We start from the raw sequence: 6,662 nt of genomic DNA, 5'->3' as shown, positions 1-6,662 counted from the left end.
CGAAACAGCACCCCAACCCCGACACGGCACCCCGACACCGACACGACAACCCTAACCCCCGACCCCGAGACAGCACCCGATCCGACGCATATGCTTTGCTCCGGATCCGACGCATAAATTTCGTGTTGGGGTGATGATGATTATGCATTTATTGATGATACTGATCGAGATTATTAGTAGTGTCAGGTATTCAATTTTTTTATGTTGTACTTGATGATGATACACTTAAGTGATATACATATTATTATTCATGTCAGTACTTTTTTGATGTTGTACTAATTTCGTTTATTCTTTGTCATGGCAGGTGTTGAAAGATGGTGGGCGCTGGTCGGGAGCGCGCCGAGGCCCCTTCTTCGTCGGCGCGTGTTGGGAGGTCTTCCATTGCACACGCACCTCTTCGCCGAGCGTTGCTGGACAGTATGTCGACACCACCGGGCCTTCTTCGTCGACTGCGGTGCCCAGCAGGGGACGAGGTAAGAAGAAGAGAGGAGGTGGAGCACGTGGTCGCGGGAGAGGAGGTAGGGTGACTCTTACGGCTCCTTCCGCCTCGCCACCCCCAGCTGTTTCACCCGAGCACGTGACTGCTAGGGGGGACTCGTCCGAGGAGGAGGCTACACGGACTCCGGTCCACGAGCCTCCGGTCCACGGGTCTTCGGCCCACGAGCCTCGGGTCGACGGGCCTTCGGCCCACGAGCCTCCGGTCGACGGGCCTTCGGCCCACGAGACCCCGGAGGAGCAAACGTCTGGATGGGGTACCTGGTCGGGTCAGCCTGAGGAGCCGAGTGGCCATGCTGATGATGGCCGGGAGCCGAGTGGCCATGCTGACGATGACGGGGAGCCGACTGATATTGAGGAGGAGGGGGGCAACGTCTACCAGCGTGGTGCTACACGGCTCCCGTCCATGCCGGCAACCCACGAGCAGAGCTGGTTGATTTTCCCTAATAGGGAGAGCTAAGTGCATTTAATCTTTTTGTACCTTCTGCATTCACGTTTCTTCAAATAACTAATGCATTGGCCTTGTCATGCTGCAGGGGTTGGGACCACCATGAAAGTGTCCGCCGGCCCAACTCCGTCCTTGGAGTTCTGATTTGGCAAAACATCCCGGGGTTTGTCACGTTGCTTGGTGAGGGTCGGCTTCCAGAGGTTGGATTGAGTTGGGAGCACTACTTGGCTGCCCCGGCCCCATCGGGTGAGATTATCGACGGTGTCTTGTGCAAGACGAGGGCAGACGCGGTGATCAGAAAGTTCTGGGTAATTTCTCCTTTACACAATTAAAAATCTTGAACTAGCTAGTTATTAATTGTACTAATCAATATTGTATCATTTGATTGCAGACATTCTAGAGGTGTGAGGAGGGATACGAGGAGGAGGCGGCATATATTATCGACAAGGAGTGCAAGCGCCTACTTCAGAACTTATGGCATGAGGTTCTGGTGCAGGCTGTTCGAGACTACTACGCCGGGCGTGGTATCAAGCAGCCCAAGCAGGAGTGCTGTGATAAGTTCTTGAGTAAGGAGCAGTACATGAAGGTAATTCTTAAGGCCTTGTAATTACTTCCTTCATTTAGTAATTCATAGCCGTAGCGCTCAAGTTTCTATTTGCTAACTTAGGCCCCTCCGAGATGGTGTGCGGATCGGATGGATTGTTGGGAGGTGTTGGTCAATGCGTGGTGCTCAAAATAATGGCGGGCCTCCCACAACGAGGCCAAGGACAAACGTGCCCAAATGGAAGGTGTGCCACACCACCAAGGCAGCTCCAACTTATTTCAGTACGGGCGGAACTGGGTATGTGGTTTGCTTCATGATTCATGCAATTCATTCATCGTGCTAGCTTTAGCCCTTTAATTACTAATTTACTTTGTTTCTCTCTTTCAGGCACGCTACAATAAGGCGGATAAGGTGCCAGAGGTGTACGACCTGTATGCCATGGCCCACACCGGCTCTTACAAGAAAGTCAAGGGATTCTCTGCGTCTGACCTCGATGATCCAAAGAACATCACCAACATCTCCGCCCACGACAAGCTTGTGCAATATAGAGATCAGGGGAAGGCGAGGAAAGGGGAGGACTTTAACCCGAGCAAGGGTCCCATTGATACAGAGCTGCTGCTGATATCTGGTGGCGGGAGGTCCCATGGCTCCATAGCCATGGGAGATGGACTATTCCGTTGTCCTAGCACTCTCCCGGAGATCAAGGCGCGCCAGTCGAGCTCCGCTCCTGAGATAAGGCCTCGTGAACGGCCAGTCCAACTCGCCTTCAAGGTTAGTTATAAGTACTCAGCTATCTTTCTCCATTAAATTGTGTGCGCTTCCATCAATGATTACAAATGGTCATGTGAGTGGTGTTGCAGGCTGCTATACAGAGTGAGAGAGATAGAACGGAGAAACTTCTGGCGGAGGCGGCGGAGAGGCAGCGGGAGTTGGAGGAGAGGACGACAAAGATGTTGGAGGAGGAGAGGGCACAGAATGACATGCAGGCAAGGGCCATGTATGAGCTCCTTGTGGTAAGTTTCTTCTGCAGATTACTTGCTAGTCTTAACATTTGAGTCTCATTACTAACTAGTATGACTATGTTGTGAAAACCAAATGTGCAGTCTATGTGCGAGAAGTCCGGTCAGACCGCTCCGCCGATGCCAGTGATTGCTCCTGGGAGCACGGTGAGTTTAATTAGAATGGACATTACTTGCTAGTCTTAACATTTGAGTGTCATAATGCTAACGAGACATTGGAAATGATCTTTGGTGCAGCTTAACTCCAGAAACGCATCGCACGATCCTTCTCCAGCTACCGGCGCGAGCCAGCCTGCTTATACACCTCCCTGATCACGGTAAGTTTCTCTAGTGTTTTGCTTAACAAATGCATAAAGACCTAGACTTCGCTTTATTTCCTCCAATATTCTTACCATAATGACCTAGAGTTAGCTTCTTTTCCTCCAAAATGACTTAATATGCTTACTGACCTCATAAACCATCCATTCTACCTAAGTTAGCTCTAAAACGATATGTACTTAGGTTACTTATGTCAAAAATTGCATAATTAGCTTAGTTAGCTCATAAACGATCCATTTTACCTAAAGTTAGCTCTAAAATGACTCATTTTACCTTAGTTAGCTTACAAGTGATCCAATTTATCCAAGTTAGCTCTAAAATGACCCATTTTAGTTAGATTAGCTCCTAAATGATCCATTTTACCTACATTAGCTTTAAAATGACCCATTTCACCTAGTTTAGCTCCAAAATGACCCATTTCACCTAGGTTAGCTCCAAAATGACCCATTTCACCTAGATTTGCTCCTAAACGATCCGTTTCACCTAAGTTAGCTAAAAACAATCCATTTCACCTAAATTAGCTCATAAATGATCCATTTCACCTAAGTTAGCTAAAAATGATCCATTTCACCTTAGTTAGCTCAAAAATGTGGCATTTCACCTTAGTTAGGTCATAAACGACCCATTTCAACTAAGTTAGCTCATAAAAGCTCATAAATGATCCATTTCACCTAAGTTAGCTCAAAAACGATCCATTTCACCTTACTTAGCTCAAAAAGGATGCCCTTCACCTTAGTTAGCTCATAAACGACATGTTTCAACTAAGTTAGCTCATAAAGGATCCATTTAAACTAAGTTAGCTCATAAACAACTCATTTCAACTAAGTTAGCTCATAAATGATCCATTTCAACTAAGTTAGCTCATAAACAACCCATTTCAACTTTGTTAGCTCATATATGATCCATTTCACCTAAGTTAGCTCATAAATGACATATACTTCTTGTTCTAGTCTTCTTCTTGTTCAAGTCACCTATTTCTAACTTTCTTATTTACCATTTTGTAGATTTCATTGACTTCATGGAAGCTAGCTTGCTATGATGGAGTGCTTGCTTTTCCTTTGCATTGTATCTAGCTTGTTATCATGAACTTGCTTATGTATGAACAATGTGTATGGATGGAACTTGCTTATGTATGAACAATGTGTATGGATGAAACAGATGTGATATGTGATATGAAACTTATGTGCTGGATATTTGATATGAAACTTATGTGCTGGATATGTGATATATATTTGCTGTGAAAATTGTTGGAGTAAAAAAACAAAAAAAAGAGACAATATGCAGGATCTTTGCCGTCTGCCATCGACGGCAAAGAGATCTTTGCCATTAGCAGCGGACGGCAAAGAGGCCACGTGGCAGGCATCTGTGCTTCCTGGCAGGCTGACCAATTTGGTCAGTTTGCCCACAGTGGCTGACGGCACAGGCTTTGCCGTCCGCAGCGGACGGCAAAGGCCTGCCATTAACCACCTAACGGAGTAACAACGCATTTACTGCCGTCCGCTGCTGATGGCAAAGGCCCCTTTGCCGTCAGCTGCCCAAAGCGGACGGCAACGCAGCTCTTAGCCGTCCCCTACTTTGCCGTCCCCTTTTGCCGTCCGTGGCTGACAGCAAAGGTCTTTGTCGTCCGCCATCCATGCCTTTGCCATCCGTCGTGGAAGATGGCAAAGTAGCTGATTCCTATAGTGAAACCGATGCAAGAGGACAAGATTAAAAACAGTATCCTTACCCAGGGACGGTCTTGAGGGGAGGCATCTAAGTGGTGGATGAACCGCCAGATGAAGAGTTGGAAGACACCTGGTAATTCGAGTCAGATGGATTAAGAGGGTCAAGGAAGCAACCCTTCAAGGGATAAAGACTTTTCGGAGAATAAGAAACCTCTGGACGGCGCTTCCGGTTTGGTGTATCTGGTAAACCAAAAGAAGTGACCTGTTGGCCGCTGTGTCGGGTTGTGCGACGACCTTCATGTTGCTGTGTGTTCAAAGAAAATTGTGGATCCAAATGAGCAAGAGGGTGAGAATATTTTACTTTCCAAACTGTACGGCGAAGTCTTTGAGCCGGCACATGTTCTGAATCGGAACAAAGGATGATTACCTCAACATGGTCCACACGACTGGCTTGCGCATCATCCTGGTGATAATCATTGTCAATAAGATGTACAAAAAATGAGCCAAGGGAGTCAAGTTCTACCTCGTTTTCCGATTCATTGACATCCTCAGGCGGATCAGAGGACTCGCCAGTCTCCTTCTTGCCCGCCTTCTTTACGACTTTGCTTTTCGGGCGTTGAGTCCTCACCGGTTTGTCTGAAGGTTTTTTCTCTTCCAGAAAGAGTTGTTGGCCTGTAAAAAACAAACAAAGGGTTATCAGATTAAAGTTAAAGTGGAAACGGATCAATAAGGGTGGAAAAGGATAAAAATCTTACTGATGGCGGTTTGTTGGAAGTGTAGAAAGGAGCTAATCCGGTCTTGCTGCACTGAGCGATTGGTTCATCCAACATTTTCTTCATGGCTTCAGTAACTTCCTTGTCAGTCTTTTCTATCTCATTGGACCACAGAGGGTCTTTTACGTCTCCGGTATATTCATACATCAAACCAGAGCGACGGCTTAAGGGAAGGATACCCCATGAAACCCAACATCAAACAAGGTTAATGCCAGTTAAACCGTTTGCTAGGAGGGCCCAGAGCTTAATGATTTGTGGTGCATAAGCTTGCCGCTCTTTAGCGGTGAGCTGTGGAGGAAATGGATGATTATTGCTAAGCCGCTGAGCACGGTAACCCGACAGAGGGTTTTCATCAGCAGGTGCAGTGTTCAGACAGTAAAACCAAGTATTATTCCAGTCCTTTGGATGGCTGTGGTGTTTTGCATGAGGGAAGTCAACTTCTTTCCTTTTCTGAATTGATACGCCGCCAAGTTCAGTGTTGGGACCATCAGAGAATTCGGTCCAGCGGTTTAAGTGGAAAAAGTCTCTGAAAAGCTCCACATTTGGCTCCTCTTGAAGATAAACTTCGCATAATACTTGAAAGTTGCATATGTTGGACACAGAGTTTGGTCCAATATCCTGAGGATGGAGTTTAAATCTAGCGAGCAAATCCCGGAAAAACTTTGAACTGGGCGGGCTGAAACCCCGGTCCAGATGCTGCATGAACACAATCACTTCCCCGGCTTGAGGTGTTGGAGGACATTCAAGGCCAGGAACTTGCCAATGGAGAACATCTTTCTTGGCCAAAGCGCCGGTCAAGACTGTGACGCCCGGATATTTAGGCTACAGTAATTCCACGCTAATGATGCCATGTAACCTCGGTTACTGTTGTTAATCTCGCGATGGTTCAAAAATGATTCAAATTCAAATTTAAAATCAAGTCAAACAACTAAAGTTTTCAAAGGTCAAAACTAAAATGTTCTTAATGTGACAAATAAATCATGGATATTATTGGTGGAGAAACAACATCTTTATAAGATATTTAAATACACTAAAGTGATTAAAACAACATCAAAACAATTAGTTATACTCCTAATATATTTTACCAAATACTAAACTATTTTTATTCTGAGGTAAAACTTCTTAGAACAGTGGATTATTTTGACACACTATTTTTGGGGCTATTTTCATATTTTACTAAACCAAAAATAAAGTGCAACTAAAATAAAACAGTAAAGAAATAAAATAATAAAAACAGAAAACAAAACAATACAAAAAAGGGGAAAGTGAGGGAACCCCTCCCTGCTGGACCGTGGCCCAGCTGGCCACTAGGCTGCCTGGCCGGCCCAACCGGCCACCCACTCCCCCATTAACCCCACGGTCCACCCGATCGAAACCCTAGCCGCACCCCACATTCCCCCC

The sequence above is a fragment of the Triticum dicoccoides genome, chromosome 1B (assembly GCF_002162155.2).
Source record: "Triticum dicoccoides isolate Atlit2015 ecotype Zavitan chromosome 1B, WEW_v2.0, whole genome shotgun sequence".
NCBI lineage: Eukaryota > Viridiplantae > Streptophyta > Magnoliopsida > Poales > Poaceae > Triticum > Triticum dicoccoides.
Note: the sequence above shows the minus strand (reverse complement) of the source record.